Below are 19,864 nucleotides of genomic sequence, written 5' to 3'. Positions count from 1 at the left end.
AAGGTAATAATTCCAAATCCAGTGCTTTTGGCATCCCACCACACTGTTACATTCTATGAAAAAGGCTACTTTAGCTATAGTTAGTCAACAAACATTTATTGAATTTTTAGTACTTGCTATACCCTGTGCTAAATACTGGGGATAGGGAGAAAGGCAAAGACATGGTCCCCATCCTCAAGGAGCTCACAGTCTAATAGGGGAGACAAGTTGCAAATGACTATACAAACCAGATATATACGAGGTAAATTGTGAGGTAGTATCAGAGAAAGGCACTAAAATTAAAGAGGACTAGGAAAGGCTTCTTGCAGAAGGTGGGACTTTTGCTGAGACTTGAAGAATGATAGAGAAGCTATCTGATCATCTTCTGATGGAGATGAGGAAGAAGAGTCCTCCAGGCATGGTGGCATCTGGCACTTGGAGTCAGTGTGGAATCAAGAGATGGAGTGTCACATTTTAGGAACATCAAGGAGATTAGTAGGGGTGGGAAGAGTAAGATGTGAGAAGACAGGAAAAGTAGGAAGGGGCCAATTTATGAAGTGCTTTAAAAGGGAAACAAACCATTTTATATTTGATCCTAAAGGTAATAGAGAGTCACTGGAATTGATAGGTGGGGTAACATAGTCAGACTAGCACTTGAGGGAAGTTAGGACAAGGGGAAGGGTTGCGGGGAGAGATAATGAGTTCTAGTTTTGGACATACTGAGTTTGAGATGTTTAGAGGACATCTAGTTCGTGATGTCCAATGGATAGTTGATGTTGCAAAACTGAAGCTCAGGAGGAAGGTTAGGAGCTGGATATATTCTAACTCTAACCATTACTCTATAGTCAGCCAAAATAGTCTTCTATCTGTTCTCTGTACATGACATTCTATTTGTATTTTACATGCCTAGAATGTTCTTCCTCCTCATTCCCAGCTCTTGGAACCCCTAGATTCCCTTCAGCTCAAATACCACTTCTTACAGGAAGCCTTTCCTGAATTCCCCAATTCTTAGTGCTCATCTACCCCCACCCAAATTACTTTGTATTAAGATTGTATATACTTGGTTTTTTAAATATTGTTTTGTTAATTGTCTAAAATTAAGAAAATGTTGTTAATTCAGATTAAACTCAAAAGCATTTGTGCATTCGTCTCCTCCTTCCCCCCAAGAATCTGATTGTTAAACATTTACCAACACACTCTCTTATTGCTTTATAAACATTACTTGAACCCAACAAGAGTGTAATAGAAGGCTCAGGGAATGAGTCATTATACAACTGGAGGCCTGGTGACTGTAAGATGATGATGATGATATCGATATCTTCCATTTACATAGCACTTTAAGGTTTACAAATTGCTTTACACCTGCTATCTCATATTAGCCTTATAACACCCCAGGATATATTGAAAATATCTTGTAAGGAACAATCTCTTGATATAAAAGTGTGTTGTATTATGATATTTCAAATGGAGAAGCACTCTTTTGACAATACTGATGGTAATCTTGTTGGATAAGTAAAGTACTAGCAAACTTTCCAAGCTTAAGTCTAACTGATTATCATATTACTTAAGCTAACCTTATGTAACATGTTTATTTGCTCTTTGTTCATTGGTGAATATGTCACTCCCTCTGCTGATGTCACTTGCCATTCCTTTTACCTTTATATCTTATGTTCATTTTGTCCAGGCTTTCTGTAAATCTTCACAGAGGATCCACTCAGTGTGCTAAAGGCCTTCACCTTGTGGATAACAATATACCTTCCTTTTTTTTTTTAATTGATGTCTTTTGTTTTTAACTGCATCGTAGTTTCCCTCCAGTATCCTTTCCCTTCCTCTCCCAGAGAGCCATCTCATATAACAAATATTTTTTTAAAAGACAAAAAAGAAAAAGAAGAGGAAGAGGAAGAAAAAATCAGCACAACTGATTAATGAATTGAAAAAAGTATAAAAATATATGCTATGTACAATAACCGTGGGCCTCTTCCCTCCACAAAGTGGTGGATTGGGGGTGTCCTCTCTTGTCTCTTCACTCGAGCCATGCTTGATCTTTGTCATTTTGCTGAGAGCTAAAAGACTCCCTTGTGGTCATACAGCTAGGATGTATCAGAGACAGGGCTTGAGTTTAGGTCTCCTTCATTTCATGACCAGCTTTCCCTCCACCTAGCCATACCACCTTCAGGGTTCAATTAAAGTGTAAAAAATTGCTTTCTTGATGTGTCTTGTCAAGGCTAATCAGAAGAGAGGTTCAGTTTCCCTCTGGGTTAAGGGGTGGGGGTGGGGAGGAGGTCATAAATTTTTTTCAATTTTGTTTTATTTTCAGGTTCAAATCACCTCCCTCCTCTATCCTCCCCTCCTTTCCATCAATTGAGAAAGCACGAAAAACAAAACTCATTATAAATGTGTATAGTCATGAAAAATAAATTCCCACATTAGTCATCCCCCCGTCCCCCCCCATGCTCCCAAGAGAAGGAATATGCTCGAATCTGCAATCTGAGTCCATCATCTCTCTACCTGCAGGTGGATAGCATGTTTCATCATGAGTCCTTGAGAACAGTGGTTGGTCATTGTTTTGGTCAGTGTTACTAAGGCTTTCAGGATTGATTGTCTTTACAATATTGCTGTTATTACATAAATTGTTCTCTTGGTTCTGCGCATTTCACTCTGTATCAGTTTATACAATGTAATGTCATATAAATTTAGAGCTGGAAGAGATCTATAGTACAATCCAACTTCCTCATATCACAGATAAGGAAACTGAAGCTCAGAGAGCTTAAGTAACATGCCTGACAAGTGACATGGTTGGTAAGGAGCAGAGCTGAGATTCTAATCCAGGTCTTAGTCCAAATTCTGGTTTTTTTCCACCGTCTCACATTGCCCCTCCAGAGACTTGCTAAGGTCTTTATAGCACTGACATTTCTGTAAGTATACAAAATGCTTTACACGTGGGGTTAGCAACTCCTCCTATGTTTACCATCTCTAATTAATTTATATGCCTTTGAAAATTACATACAATGTTGACTTAGTTTTCCTTTTTTATGTACAGTACAACTACATATATCTTTATTGCTTGAGATCAGGCATGAACTATAAACTATAGGAAATATAAAGTATAAGAAAACACAAGCCTCCAAACACCTGCACAGGACAGGAAGATGTAGAAAAGATAGACCCAAAGAGGAGAAATATGGTTGTATAAACCAGCACACTCGATCCTCCATAGCACCCAGAAGATTACATAAGGTTCCTTTATGTAAGCTAGATTGTGGAATAGGAATCTGGATAGGTAGGGAAAAGAGGAAATTGCACTGTATTTGTTTAATATTTCATATTTCCTTGTTTATTCACTGACACCCACAGTGTACCAACACCTATCCTGGGAAAGTGATTAAAAAAAGAAAGAAGAGATATGGCCTTCACCCTTCCATGTCTTACAGTCTAGTTGGGGAAATAGAACACACACCTGAAAGTAATTTAAGAAAACTTTAAAGCAGCATGTCAACAAGTGAAAATTAATAGTGTCCAACCAGAAGACTTTCTAAAGTTGAAATGAAGTTGAATTTTGAAGGAGTGAAGGAATGTAGACACATTTAGACATACAAATGGGTTCGCTTAGTCCATGAACTTTTCCCAGATCTTCCTAGCTGGTGGTGATCTCTTTCTCATCTGATCTTCTAGCACTCTTCTGTTGTACCTACTATATTCTAATTTATATGTTTGCATACATGCTTTATCTACTGGATTAAAAGATCTTTGAGGACTGAGACTGTGTCTTATTATCTGTATCTCCCTTAGAACCCAACACAGTATATTGGAATAGTACTTTTTCAAATACTTAAGAACCATGATCTCATGGATGTGTATGCACACTCCACTGAGGCAGACTCCTTTCCATGTCTTAATAGATTTTAGATTTAGAGCTAGATGGGAATTTAGAAACTATTTAATCCAACTTTCTCATTTGACAGATGAGAAATGGAGTCTAAGAGGTTTGAAAAGGTCACATAGTAGGAGAGCTGGAATTTGAATCCGGGTCCTCTGATTCCTAGCCTGGCACATTTTCCTCTATACTAAAGAATTCATCATAAGTAACTGTGGCCAAAAAAAAAAATCACCTATTAACCAACTTTCCAATGATGAGCTTCACCCAATCTAGCTAGGTTGGTTAGTCCTCAGAAAACAGACCCAGTCTGTTCCCAAGCCAGTGCTCAAAACCTTTCCAACTTGGTAAAACCCACCAGACCCTGTGCTTCACTGATTCAGTCTTCAAGAAATCATGAACACATCCATGACATGATGAAGCATTGGAATCTATCAACAAGTATTTATTAAGCATCTACTACTATGTGCCAGGTCCCTAGGATATGAGTACAAAGAATGAAACAAAACCATATTCACAGGAACTTGCATTCTAATAAAGAAGACAAATATGCATGTGAATACTGATAGTATAAATAAAAAGGGAACAAATATATACAAAGTAATTAGATATGATAGTTAAAAACAAGGTAATTTGAGGGAGGGAGAACTAGCAGCTGGAGGAATCAGTAAGGCTTCATGCAGAAGATGGCACTTGAACTGCAACTAAAAGAAAGAGAAGTACTCGGTGAGGTGAAGGTAAGGAAAGAATGCATTCTTGGTGTATGTGACAGCCAATGCAAAAGCCTGGAGATGGGAGATAGGAAATGGAACATCACGTATCATGAACAAAGAGTTTGGCTGAATCAGGTGATGGAAAGTGGAGTAATGTTCCAGTGGGTAACTGGAAACGTAGGTCAGATCAGGGCCTTAAAAACCAAGCAGAGCAATTTATATTTTATCCTAAAAGCATTAGGAAGGCATTGGAATTACTAAGGGTATTTACTTTGGCAGCAGTGTGTGGGATAGACTGGAAGCAGGGAGACCAATTAGGAGGCCGTTGTAATAATCTAGGTGAGAAACCATGAAGACCTGACATCCAGTTGGTAGCTCTGTGAATAGAAAGGAAAAGTTGGATATGAATGATATTATAAAGATCAAAATGGCAGTATTTGACAACTGGTAGAACATATTGAGTGAAGGAGAGTGATCAAGTTGAGCTTAATGCTTGGTAGACTTAGAAGGGTGGTGGTGTCTTTGATAAAAATAGGAAACGTTTAAAAAGTGGAGTATTGGAAGGAAGAGAGTGAACTCCATTTTGGACATTTTGAGTTTAAGATGTCTCCAAGACATCCAATTTGAAATGTTTAATAGATGATTGTTGATGTGGGTTGAAGCTCTGGCAAGAGGCTGGGGAAAAGGGCTGCTCTGTGTGTATGTATCTTATGTATGTATGCATATATAAGCATATATGCATTTGTACACACCTGTATACATGTTATTTGCATATAGAAAAGAAATAATTAAACCCATGAGTAATGAGGTTACTAAGAGAAAATGTAGAGGAAGACAAGAAGGTCTAGGACAGAACTTGGGGAAGAATTACAATTGAGAATATGATATAGATGATGAGATAACAAAGGAGATACAGAAGGAATAATCAGATGTATAGAAGACCCAGGCGAGAATAGTGTCATGGAAATCTAGAGAGGAGAGAAGATCTAGAAGGAGAGAGTGATCAACAGTGTCAAACACAACATCTAAATAAGGATGAGGACTGATAAAAAAAAAAACCCTATCAGATTTGGCAGTTAAGTGATCACTGGTAGCTTTGGAGAGAGTAGTTTCAGTTGAATGATGAAGTTGGAAGCCAGATTGCAAAGGGTTGAGGTTTGAAAAAAGAAGTGAAAGTAGTAAGGGCAGACAGCTTTTAAAAATGAGTTTGGCTTAAAAAGGGAGCAGAAATTATAGGACAACAGCTTAAGAAGATGGCATAGTCTGATGGAGGTTTGTGAGGGATAGTGCAGTCTTGGCCATATTTCAAGTCAGTTGGGAAGGAGTCACTAGATAACGAGAGATTGAAAATTTGAGATAGAAAGGAGATGACCAAGGAGACAATCTGATGGAGAAGAAGAGAGAGGATTCGGTAGGTAGGGGAGTTGCGTCTTTGTTGGAGATTGGAGGAAAAGAGGAGAGATTGGGAAATTATGTCAAGGGATTTTGAGAAGAAGGCGCTTACTTTTAATGGCCTCAGTCTTCTCAGGAAATTAAGAAGCAGAATCCTCAGCTGAGAAGAGGGGAGGAGGAGGAGGATATTAATGGAAGTGTATATGGCTTCCAACTCTATTCCTTCTATCTTCTGTCACTCATGGAAACCTGGTTCTATCTGGAAGGCACATTTTCCCTGTCCACCTTCTCCAGTGCTGGTTAGGTCTTCTCTCATTTTCCATTAACCTGGACTCAATCACACTAGGTCAGGAGAAGACAGACACTCTGTAGACACTTTATACTATGACTAATCAACAAACTCTTCTCCTTTGGAGTTCAGTTCATCCCCTTTACCATCGTATCCAGATTGTTGTTTCTATTCATCTATCAGCTTCCAAGTCACTCACCTTTCTAACTCACAGTCTTCCTCTACACTTGTACCCCTGCTTTCATACTTGGGGACTTCAACATACATGTTGGTATCCTCTTGAATAACCTAGTCTCCTAGTCCACCAGCCATCTTAGTTCCCATACCCTACATGATCACTCCCCAGAACACTGACAGGCATAGTCATATCTTAGATCTTCCCATCACTCACAACTATGCAATCATTATGGTCTTGGACTCAGAAATTCCCCTTGCTGATCATAATTTCCTTTCTATCCATCTCTCCCAAACCCATTCCTCTGAAACTTGTTCTTTGTCTTCACTATGACCCCTCCCCCCAGTTACTCCATCTCTCTCTGTTCTCTCCAAACCACCTACTCAGTCTTCCTTTCACAGTCTTATCATTAAGTTCACTGGCTCAGCCTATATGTTGTCTTATAGTCTTAAATTCTGTGCCCCTTATCCTACCAGCATTCATATCTTTTCAAGTCCTCCACTAATTCCTACCATTTATCTTTTTCATTCTTACTCTTGGCTGGTGAGTACCACTGGAAAAAGTAATGTATAGTGCTCCCTGTAGGCTTTCTTTCTTCAAATCCCACTTCCACAGGCATCATAGGTCCTCAGAGAGGGGCAGACTACTTCTACTCTCATAGCTCTTGGGGTAACACTGGGGGATCCACAGTTTGGGAGACTCCAGTGGTATGCTCTCCTTTATTTTTTTCTATTTTAAAAAGTCTGAACTTAAAAAGTACCAAATAAATTGAGTATTTCCATATAAATTGTGAAAGAGAGGATTGTACATAAATATGAATCTATTATGTGAAACTTACTTTTCTTTTTAAGTATATAATAAATTTAATATATTGCTTTGAAAGCTGTTTCCTTTGGGGAATAAGGGGAATAAGCATACCTGCTATTTACCAGGTAGTGGACTTCCTTTTGCTGGGTCTTTTATTTGAAGATAGCAATTCAATTCCTAACCCCTCTTTCGCCCACCTTCCACCCAATTAAAAAAAAAAAAAGCACTGATCACAAATATTTTTAGTTAAGCAAAATAAATTCCCACATTGGCCGTGTCCAAAAATCTGTGTCTCATTCTTCATTTTGAGTCTATCAGGATACGGGTAAGATATTTCCTCATCAATAATTTGTCATTTTATTGATCAGAGTTCTCAAGTCTTTTAATTTTGTTTTTCTTTACATTGTTGTTACTGTATACATTGTTCTCTTGGTTCTGCTCACTTCACTTTGCATTAATTTAAATGAGTCTTGCCAGATTTCTCTGAAACCATCTTTTTTATAATTTCTTAAATTACAATAACATTCTATTCCATTCCTATACTATTATTTGTTCAGTTATTCTCCAGTTGATAGGCACTTTTTGGTTCTTTGCCATTATAACAAAAGCCACTATAAATATTTTTGTACATATGAGTCTGTTTGCTTTTCCTTTGATTTCTTTGAGGTACAGACCTTATAGTAGTATTGATTGGTCAAAGAGCATGCACATTTTAGTGAATTTTGAAACATAGTTTCAAATTATTTTCCAGAGTAGCTGGACACATAGCTGTACCAACAGTGTATTAATATGCACATTTTCCCTCAGTTTCTCCAAAAATTGTGATTATCCTTTTTTTGTTATTTTTTCCAGTCTGATGGGTGTGAGGTGGAAGCTCAGCACTGTTTTAATGTGTTATTTTTCTAATTATTGGTAATTTGGAGCATTTAAAAATACAGTTTTAATAACTTAGTTTTCTTCCTTTGAAAATTATTCATATCTTTGACTGTTTGTCTGTTGGGATTGTTTTTTTAATATTATAAATTTGAATCAATTCTTTATATATTTTGGGTAGGAGCTCATCCTCGAGAAACTTTCTGCAAATATTTTTTTTCAGTTCACAGTTGATTTTACAATTTTAAACTCATTGCTTTTTTGGTGCAAAAACTCCCCATGAGCAGCTAGCCAAAGTTAACAAGCCTTTAGTTAGAGGTAAGGTGTAAGGACTAGTGCAAAGCATTTCCCCTAAAAGCCTAGGTGGGACTCTCTCTCTCTCTCTCTCTCTCTCTCTCTCTCTCTCTCTCTCTCTCTCTCTCTCTCTCTCTCTCTCTCTCTCTCTCTCTCACACACACACACACACACACAAATCTTGGGGAAAGTATGTCCAAGTTTAAAGAGACAGTATATATAGCAAAGGGGGAACTCATAGGTTCTGAATGGATGGAAGTCCTTTTCTTTCTTCCTGTAGTCCTTATGAATTTCCCTTTGAGTGGTGTAGCTCTCTGCTGGGCCCTGAGGGAGAGGGCCTCCAATGAGTCCCCAAGCTAAGCTTTCAGAGGCCACACAAGCTGCCTTTCCTCAGCATTGTTTTCTACTGACCCAGTCTGTTTCATGACACAATCAGTATGAGTGGAGATGTCTGACACTGTGTGTGACATTTCCCCTGGGATCCCTCCCTGCCCCCTTGCTGCCCTCTGGTACAGGTTTAAGGGGTTTGTCTCCCAAACTCTCAAAGATGATTCCCAAAGCAATTATTGGAATGCTTCTACTCAAAATTCCTTCTTTGATAAACATAGTCCTAGAGCCAGATCTAATTCTTTTAACCAATTGCAATACTTTTAATCATCTGATTTTATCCAATGACTTCACTCCTTCCCAGCTTGACTAACAAGGTTGGTCTTACCTACTTTATGCCTTTGATTGATCATGCAAGATTCAATATGTAGGAATTATTCACACCTATTTTACACCTTTGATTCCAAGTAGCTCAATCAAAGAGGTATTCTCACCTGATAAATATATCAGGGCATAGAAAACATTTTTAGTTACATTAATTTGGAGTGACAGCTATAAAACACTCTGTTTACACATTCAGGCACGCCAGGCAGACCCACTTCAGATTTGTGTTGTCTAGGTTCAGCTGCGTCCTCATTGTCAAGTTAGCCTTTTTAGTTATCTCTTGTTGACACTCTTTTATGCTCCCCACAGTGGCTGTTCTAAACCTTTCCTCAAACCTTTTATACTAGCCTCAACGTCTCTCTACAGAGGACCTTGACTTCCGCTTGATTAGCATAATAGAGACCAGCTGCCATGAACTACCTCATTTCCCCACATCTCAAAACCCTTCTGTATCTTCACCTGTCTTCTCTTTTAATCCAATCTCAGAGGAAAAGGTGGCCCTTCCTACTGTCAAGGCCAATCCCTCTACTTATATTCTTGATCTCATTCTCTCCATCTCCAGGAGTTTACTTTATTGATCAAACCAACCCCTCCCCATATTTCTTCTTCAGTCTCACCAGTAACTCCTTCCCCAGTACCTACAAATATGCCTATGCATCAATAGCCCTTAGAAAAAATCCTTCATTTGACTCCGCCACACTCTCAAGCTTTCATATCTCTTTCTTTCTTTGCCAAACTCCTAGAAAATCGTTGACACTAACTACCTCTACTTTCTTACTACCCATTCAGTTCCCAATCCCTTTCAATGTAGTCTTTTAAAAAAAAATTCATTACTGAAATCATTCCCTTTAATGCTACTAATTATTTCTCATAGGCTTTGGGCAAGTCACTTAACTTGGCTGGGCTCAGTTATCTGTAAAATGAGAGGGATGGACAAGATGACCTACATAGTTTCATTCAGTTCTAAATATGTGATCTATGATATCTCAATTCTTAAATCTAATGATCTTTTCTCAGTGCTCATCCTTCTTGACTTTCCTGCAGCTTTTTATACTGTTGACCACCCTCTCCTTCTGGAAACTCTTCTCCTTTACCACAGCTGTCTTCTGATTCTCCTCCTACCTGTCTGAAGTCTCCATTTTTTTTCTAGTTTATAGTTCTATTTCTAGTGTTTAGATTTTCCAGTTCTAATCCTCTTTTTCTAGTTTATCACACGTCCTCCTCCCCTAAAGGTGCACAGGTATTCCCTAAGCTCTGTCCCATGTCTTCTTCTCTCTCCCTTAGTGATCTCATTAGCTCTTATGTGTTCAATTATCTCTACAAAGAGGGCTCCAGGGCGAGATGTTGTGTTAAAGGTTTAATAATGGCTTTCTGGAAAGAGGGGTGGGAGTGGGGAGGAAATGTACCCACTAGGCACTTTTAAATTTAATCTGCTTTACTAACATTTTCTCCATCACTTTTTAAAATTTAGACAATCAACAAAACAATAAATCAAAGCCTGATTTATAGTGTTTGCCAAATTTCCAAGGTCAAATGTACACACTGAAAATTTAACAATCGGCTCTTATAAACCACTTGGAGCTGGGCCAGGGTCTACATATTTAGCCCTCATTTCTCTCCTGAACTTCAGTCCAACTTTACTAAACTTCTGTTCTACATCTCTATGTGGACATCATGTCCATATCTCAAAGTCAATATGTCCAGGACAACTAAACGATAATTTTTTTGGTGGGAAAACTGCATTCACAAACCTTTGACTCTGGTGATTTAGCCTCTGACCTATTTTATCACTCAAAGTACTGTTTCATCTGTAGATGTTTATCCTTACAGTAGCCAATAGACATAGGAAAGCAACTATCATTTTGCCAGTAAAGCCATTAAGACATAGAGGTGGTGAGATGATTTGCTACGGTAATACAGAGCTGTTGTTGTTCAGTTGTTTCAGTCATGTCCAACTCTCTGTGACCCCATTTGGAGTTTTCTTGGCAAAGATAGTGAATTGGTTTGCCATTTCCTTCTCCAACCCACTTTACCAATGAAGAACTGAGGCAAACAGGGTTAAATGACTTACCCAAGGTCACACAGCTACTAAGTGTCTGAGGTCAGATTTGCACTCAGGAAAAACAGTCTTCCTGACTCCAGGCCCAGCATTTGATTCATTTTGCCACCTACTTGCCCTTATATAGCTAGTTAGTAGCTGAACCAGGATTTGACTCTAGAGTCCAGGGGTAGGGATCCTGTGGCCTTGAGATCCTCAAGTGCAGCCCTTTGACTGAATCCAAACTTCACAGAACAAATTGTTCTCTTTTAACTATATAACACACTCTGTGATATGATGTTAGACTTTGAGCAACACTTATCTCTGGAGCCCTTACCCAAAGCCAGGTTGAAAGGTAACCCATCTATCACCACACTAGGTTTCTCTGGCTCGTCCTTGACAACTCACAGGAAGTTCCTACCACATGACTCTCCACTGTGACAGGACCGACAGACTGTCACAGCTTGAAAGGTGGCTGGCTGTCAGGTATCACCACTGGATTTCCTGGTATTATACAATTGCTAGATGAAGTATTACCAGGAATAGAGCCTGGCTCGAGGTCTCTCACACTTAAAAAAAAGTCAAGGAATTTCAATTAGAAGTTACTTTGTCAAATATATAGGATTAGTGACATTGAATTGCTCCCTACCGAATAGAGACCATGATTCAAAAATGTCTTCTGGCAGAGAGGTGTAGAACTGATTGACTACAAGGGTAGAACATTACATACGCTGTCAGACAGGGTCACTGTATTTGGTGTTTTCTCCCATCCCTTCCTTAATTGTTTTGGTTTTTTTTGGGGGGGGGAGGCGGAGCTGAGGTTGTTACAAGGGAGAGTTCAATTCAGGGGATTGGGGTGGGGATAGGGTGAATGAGGGTTATGTAGAGAAAAAACTGAGATTTAAAAAGTATCAATAACATTCATTTTTATTCCTCCATGGATCCTATATTTTACCTAAAACTGAGAATCTAACAAGTCATTCTTACTTCTTGTTGTCCAGTCATTCAGTCCTGTCCAACTCTACATGATCCTGTGGACTGTTTTGTCCATGGAGTTTTCTTGGCAAAGATTCTAGAATGGGATTTAGAACACTCCAGTGTTCCCCATTTTACAGATGAGGAACTGAGGCAAATAGGGGTTAAGTGACTTGTCCAGGGTCACACATCTTGTAAGTGTATGAGGCCAGATTTCAACTCAAGTCTGCTTAACTCCAAGCCTCGTGCTCTATCCACTAGTCCAAGCTGAGACATAATTAACACACATAGAAACACTCTTAGCACCTGTACCCTGTGTTCTGAATGTTACTCCTGCATGCTCTGAAGCCTTTGCTGATTAGAAGCAGGCTTCTTGTTTTGATGTTTGTTTTCAGAATACAACTTAAATCCTTTTAATGCTGGTACAGTAAAACTGATCGGGGTTTTTTGTTGTTGTTTCTAGCAGGAGGGACCTTCATGAAGCTCCTCAATCTCAAGAACTAACTAGCTCTTGGCAACCCTTAGCTCTAGGCCCCTTGAAAGTAAGAGAACAGCAGAAGACTGAGGTCTCTCTCCTGAGGGAGTTTGCCATCTAGTTGGGGGGACAGATCCCAAATCAGGAAGAGAACACATGCAAAACAATATGTACAGGTGAGTGGGAAATCAATAGAGTACAAAGGAGGGAAATTCAGATGAGATAAAGAAAGAGCACTGCTCTTACATGAAGACTCGGGTTCTAAGTCCCAGCTCAAATATTTACTAACTCTGCAGTATTTCACTGTCATAAGACCAGTAAACCACCACTTGCTTCTTTCCTAGTCCTGATCATTTAAAGTAGTAGACCATCTAGCTGAAACCTCCTCTCCCCACTTTCCCTGCTACCACTCCTCTGTTTTCTCATCCCTGTTCACTTTAGCCCATACCACCCTAAGCCCTGTCTTACTGTGGCCTCTCCTTCATCCCTTATAACAAAGGATGAAAAAGAAAGCAGATCATCAAAACTAAATAATACATATACTGAGTCTGGTAGTAAATGCATTTAGAAATCCCTATTCTATCATTCCCAAATTTTTGTTCATCTTAAACCTCTTCTTGCACTCCTGTTTTGCACTTATACATATCTGGCTCCCTGCCTGAAGAAGACACTATTTCTGGTCATCCTCTTCAGTAACTGATGCAGATTCTTTCCATCTCCTTGTCCTTCTTGTTCCTCCAATATTCAATAAAAATACATTAGACAATATAAAAGAAAAGAAAAAATGCATAAAGAAACAGTTACCACTTAGTTTTGTGCTCCTGATTTCCCAGTTCTCAAGGTATAGTCTAACTTATAGGTCCTAAAACCCATTCAAAGGGCCGTGAAGCCAAAACTATTCTCATAATAATACTAAGATATTTTAATTTCTAATTCAGTAAATGCTAATTGATATAATTCATATAAACAAGATCTTTTTAGAGAGTCCTTGTTTTAAAGGGTCCTGAGATTTAAAAATTTTTTTAAGAACTGTCCTAGACTCTTGTAAGTTACCAGAGAGTGCCACTGTTTTGGATCTAGGAATTCTAGGACATAGAGTTTAATCCTGTGTTGAGTAGGCAAAGACATTTTAGACAACATAACACAGTTATATAGATGTCTGATTCACCCGTCCAGTAAGGTCAGTCATTGTGTTAAGACTCAAAAGATTCTGTAGGAACTCTGCACCTAGAACCCTTCATTTTCTCCTCTGGTATGTGCAGATGGTTTTGTTGGTAATATATAGGAAGGCTAATGATTTGTGTGGGCTTATTTTATAACTTGCTTCTTTATTGAAGTTATTATTATTCAGTCATTTTTCAGTTGTGTCTTCATGACCCATAGGGTTTTCTTGGCAAAGATGCTGGAGTAGTTTGCCATTTCCTTCTCCAGATGATTTTCCAGACAAGGAAACTGAGGCAAACAGGGTTAAGTGACTTTCCCAGGGTCATACAGCTAGTAAGTGTCTGAGGCCAGATTTGAACTCAGGAGGGTGAGTCTTCCTGACTCCAGGTTTGGCACTTTATCTGCTGTACCCATTGAAATTATTAATTGTATCAACTAATTTTTATTTGCCTCTCTAGAGTCCTATAACATCTCATCTGTAAAAGTAATCAGTTGGTTTCCTCTTTGTTCTCCTCCAGATTGTGCTTCTGAATTTTCAGACTTCAACATCATAACTCATCTGTTGTCTCATCTTGGAACATCCTTCAGCCCCTGGGGCCTCCTGACTTTCTTCCCCTTCTGGCTGTACTTCTGATTTTCCAGATAAACACCCTGTGGTCACATTGTGGTTACCTTCAACACCCACTTTCCATCCCTTTTGTGTATTGTCTTCCTCCATTAGATTGTAAGTAACTCAAGAGCAGAGACTACTATCTCTTTTTGCTTGTATTTGTTTCTTAGCATTTTCGCACTGCCTGCCACATAGTAAGTACTTAATAAATCTATGCTGTCTGCCTTGTCCTCAATGTCCTTTTCTTGTTTTCTAGTTATAATTAGCGTTTCTAGCACCATATCAAATAATAATTTGTGTTAATAGACCCCCTCGCTTTACCCTTGATCTTATTGGAAAAGCCTCTACATCCCTATAACACATGATGCTGGGTTTTGATTTTAAGTAGATGGTGCTTGTCATATTAATGATTAGCATTTTAAATTGAAATGAGTGTTGTATATTCTCAAAACCTTTTCCTGCATCTATTAGTATAAGCATGTGACTGGTTATTTTTGTTACGAATATAGTATGTTATTTTTATAGTTTTCCTTATATTGAGCCAATGTTGTATTCCTAATATGAATCCAATCTTGTAATAGTTTATGATTTTTTGATATGTTGCTATTACCTGCTTGATAATATTTTATTTAAAATTTTTGTGTCAATATTCCTTTGGAATTTTAATCTAATGTTTTCTCTATTTTATCTCCCCCTCTGATAAAATCCCTTCTTTTTCCATTTTTGCAAACAGTTTACGAAATGTTAGAATGACATATTATTTTAATATTTAATAGCATTTACTTATAAATTTATCGGTCCTTAGCTTTGTTTCTTTGAGAGTTCATTCATGGCTTATTCAATATATTTTTCTGAGACTGCGTTATTTAAATTCCCTATTTCTTAATCTGGGCATTTTATGTTTTTCTCCCCAAACATTCAGCAATTTTATTTATATCACCATTGTTTTACATCAGCATTACATTGTTTTTGTGAAATTGTTTTATTAGTATATAATTGGGCAAAAATATTTCTAATATTTTCTTTTATTGTTTCTTCATTGTTGTGAATTCCTATACACTTTTGGTACTAGCAATTTGATTTTCCTTGTCCTTTAAGAAATCAGATGAGCTAATGGTTTATCTATTTTATTGGTTTAAAAAAAATAGTTCCTTGTTTTATTGACTAGTAGTTTTTTGGTTTTTTTTTTTTTGCTTTCAACTTTGTTCATCTCTTCTTTGATTTTTCAGAATTTCAATTTTGGTGTTTAATTTTTTTTTAATTTGATGCTTCTCTAGTTTTTTAGTTTTAGGCTCAACTAATTGACCAGTTCTTTCCTACTTTTGTTATGAAAGTGTTTAAAATATATATACATATATATATATACATACATACATATACATATATATTTTCCTGTAATGACTGCTTTGACTATATCCCAAAAGTTTTGGTATATTGTCATTTTCTTTGACAAAATTATATATTATTTCAATATTTGTTCTTTGACCCAACAGTTGTTAGGATTAAATTATTTATTTTTTAAATTAATTTTTAATGCTTTCTTCAAAGGGCATTTACAGAATATAATATTTAACATTTCTGTTTTTCTGCATTTCTTTGTAAGCTTTTTATTTCTTAATTGTACATTGTCAATTTTTGTATTGTGCCTACACTACTGAGTAATATGTATACATTTTCTTTTCCAGTTCTAGATTTGCCAAAGACCTATGATATGTAACTTTTCTAAAGTTCTTTTCAGATACTTAATTTAATTCTTGTTTATTTTTGTTAAATTTTTCTAGGTGTGAAATGGGTACATTTAGGTCCCCAACTATTATAATTTTGCTGTAAATTGTTCAATTTTTCCTTTAGGTATTTAGATGCTATGCCATTTGATGAACATAAATTATGTGTTGATATTTATCCATTTTCTGAGGTACCTTTCAGCATACAGTAGTTTTATTGTTTATCTTTGATAATCAAGTGTACTTTTACTGTTTCTTTATTGTGAACATGATTGTTTTTGAAGTTCATCTGAAGTAGAATAGACTGCTTCAGTCCCTTATCTAAACTTTGTATGAATCTTTATGTTTCAAATGTGTTTCTTATATGTAGCATTTTGTTAGATTATGCTTTCTAACCTATTCTCCTATCTTTCTCCCCTTTGTGGTTGAGTTCTTCTCATTCACTTTCATAGTTATGATTGTTAACTATACATTTTCATCCATCATAACCTCTTATATTTTCTCTTCTTTTCCTCCATCTCCCTGTTTACTAAGAAGTGGATGGTGAGTTTCCTCAGCAGTAGTGATCTATATTTGATGCAATCTGCTTTTTCTTCCCTGCCCCTTTCTTTTTTCTCTTTACCCAAACTTTGATACCAGGTTTTTACTCTTTCTTTCTTTCCTTTTAGATCACCTTAGATCCATACTAAGAATTTGCACTTTGTTTTGCTAATGCCTAATCGCTCCCTGAATCTACTCTCTCTCTTATCCCTTCCTTTCTCCTCATCAGTTCTCTGATGGTTTCCACATTGAGTTAAATGCATTTTTTTTGCATCAAACTCTGTGTGTGTGTGTGTGTGTGTGTGTGTGTGTGTGTGTGTGTGTGTGTGTGTGTTCTAGTCTCTTCTGTCTGGTTCAGGCAAAAGTTAGTCTCAAGTGACATCTAATCCTCCAGCCTTCCTTCATGGTTGTTTAATATTCTTGCATACCCTGATTATGACAGATATTTTCACTCCTTTCTTCCTCCTTTTCTCCCTTGTGTATTCTTTTGTTTTTTCTCTAAGACCATGGAAACATAACAAAAACATTGCTAGATCCTCTATGACCCTTGATAACATTAGGAGTATGAGGGAACACATTTTTATGTAGTTACCCCCTTTTAGAAGGTATACAATTCATCCTTGTATAATCCTTTCCAATTGTTCATATAGATTTACCTTTTGTGTTTCTTTTGACTCCAGCATTTGTATTTCAAAGTTTCTACTCAACACATCTTTTCATCAGGAATTCTTGCAAGTCCTTTTTGATTAAAGGTCCATTTCCCCCCTGTAGGATCATATGGTTTCATCCAGCAAGTTACTCTTGTTTGTAAGCCTTTATGTTTTACTTTTTGGAATGAGGTTTTCTAAACTTTCCTCTTCTTTATATGCTGCTGTGACTCTTTGAACTCCTTCTTTTTGCCTGCTTACAGTATTTTTTAATTTAGCCTAGATGCTCTGAAGTTTAGGTATGATGTTTCTGGGATTTTTCATTTGGGACTTTTTTTTCAGGAAGGGATCAGTAGTTTCTCTTTTTTCACTTTACTAATTCAATTTCCAATAACTTTGGGTACTTTTCATGTATCAAGTCTCTCCCAACTCTAGGATATCCTCTAATCATCTGCCAAAATGATCCTCTTAAAGCACATCATCCTGTGACTCAATAAATTCTTCTTGTTCCTGATTACCTCTAGGATATAGTATCCTGTTTGCCTTTTAAAGCCCGTCGTTCACTGGCCTCCTTCAGCCTTTCCAATCTTCTCGTACTGTACTCCCTTCCATGTATTCTACAATTATTCAGCAATACTGACTTGCTGTTTTTCACACATGATACTATTTCTTTACCCAGTGGTCTTTTACTGGATGTCCCCTATGCCTAGAATGCTCTTTTTCCTCATTTCTGCCTATTATTGGCTTCTCAAGATTCCTTCAACACTTAGCTCAAATCTGACTTTCTGCAGGATGTTTTTTCCTGCATCCCTCCCTTCACCAACTACAGTACCTTCCTTCAGGAACTAGAAACCTTCCATGTACATCGTGTGTGTCTCATGTGTATCTAAGTCTTTTCATGTTGTCTTCTCCATGAGATTCTTGTGGGAAAGGACTGCATTTTTGCCTTTTTCTGTAGTCTAGTGCTTAAGAGTGCCTGGTACATAGGAGGTACTTAATAAGTATTTGATTGATTAATCATTTCTTGAAATAGAATATTCATGGTTTTTAAAAATTTTTGGAGGGGTGTAGTTTTTAGCTAGTCTGGTGATTTTCATGTTTTCTTGACATGTATTCTAGGTAAGCTATTATTGAAAGAGATAACACATTTTCTTTTATTTTTTTCAGTTTTCATTCTTTTCACTTTATTTCAGTATTTATCATCGTCTCAGGGAGTTCTTAATTTGTTTGGTCCATTCTCATTTTCAGAGGGTCTGTTACTTAGGTAACATTTTGTAGCTGAACTGTTTATTTCCATTCCAACTCTTTTTCCCTAGGGCTGCTCCCATTTCCTTTCTAATTTTTTCCTCTAGTGCTCTTATGTCATTTATAATATAATTTTAAAAAACTCTTACTTCATCTTATTCCAGAAATCCTAGTTGACTTTGCCAAGTTTTATTTTTGTGAGAGTCTTTGGTTGTAGATTATTATGATATTACTATCCTGATCCCTTCTCCCTTGCAAGTTAGGCTAGTTTTTCCATTAAGTGGTATTAGGATATTCTTTGAAACTTGATTGATTTAGGGGACTAATCATGTCTTCTTACTAGCATACAAAGCAGCCATAAGGAGCTCCAGAGGCACTGGGATGCTTGGCTAATGTATCATCATGAGTACTTCTAATAGTATAGCTCAGCTCAACTGAACCAATTTGAGTTGTCCTCAATGCCTCTCCTTGTCTAATATCTTTCTTCAGCTGTGGCTAAGTAAATCTCTTTTCGTTAACTTTTGAATGACCTAGGGATGTTTTATTTTGTCCCAATATCAAACCTAAACTACCAGGGGACTAAGTCAGGCTTAACCCTGAACGACTGGTATAGGCTTGTAGCATTAGAATATAATGACCTCTTTGGAGTAGGAGATGAGCAGTGAATTGGAAGGTGAGCCTGGATTGGATGCTTCTGGGGACACTTTTGGTGACATTAGAAATGGTGCTTGTTTACTGTGAGACATCATCTACTACTGGGTGATTAGAGAATAACCTGCCTGTTACCATTCATTAAGAAGAAGGCAATGTAAACTGCATCTTAAACTTTTTAGCTTTGTTGGGCCATCCAACTTGGTGATTTTAAGCCTCCTCCACTTTTACTAGAGGGATCTCTTCAGGACTTTTGTTGTGGTTGTTGTTGAGTTGTTGAGTTGTTGATCAGTCGTGTCTGGCTCTTTGTGACCCCATTTGGAGTTTTCTTGGCAAAGATACTGGAGTGATCTGCCAGTTCCTTTTCCAGATGAGTAAACTGAGTCAAACAGAATTAAGGGACTTTCCCAAGGTCACATAGATAATAAGTGTCTGAGGTCAGAGTTTAACTAAGGAAGATGAGTCTTCCTGACTCCAGGTCTGGCACTCTATCATCTTGCCAACTAGCTGCCTCCTTCAGGACTTAGTTTACCTTCAAATCAGCCTGATAGTGTACAAATTTAAAACTTGTTCTGTCCAGCTTTTGCTAGGAACAGATCCCTTTGTTTTGCTAATAGGCATCATTACCCAGTTACCTCAGGGGATATTTCCTGAAAGGAGGGCCTTATCAGCTTTAAAAGAGTCATAT

At 37.4% G+C, this 19,864-nt stretch overlaps 1 protein-coding gene across 4 annotated transcripts in view; it reads left to right on the top strand.

Moving 5' to 3' along the window:
* The window catches only part of ARSG (arylsulfatase G), a 181,382-nt gene that overhangs the window by 66,713 nt on the left and 94,805 nt on the right, over window positions 1–19,864 (top strand). For 3 of the 4 annotated variants that reach the window (XM_036754101.1, XM_036754102.1, XM_036754099.1), the window contains exons 2-3: window positions 12,584–12,771; window positions 14,278–14,483. The gene's annotated coding sequence lies outside the window, so the exon portion shown is untranslated. The remainder of the gene's footprint in view (window positions 1–12,583; window positions 12,772–14,277; window positions 14,484–19,864) is intronic. The other variant, XM_036754100.1, reaches the window with a different exon arrangement.

Source organism: Trichosurus vulpecula, chromosome 4 (assembly GCF_011100635.1).
Source record: "Trichosurus vulpecula isolate mTriVul1 chromosome 4, mTriVul1.pri, whole genome shotgun sequence".
NCBI classification, from domain to species: Eukaryota; Metazoa; Chordata; class Mammalia; order Diprotodontia; family Phalangeridae; genus Trichosurus; species Trichosurus vulpecula.
Note: the sequence above shows the minus strand (reverse complement) of the source record. Positions and strands in the feature narration are given on the sequence as shown.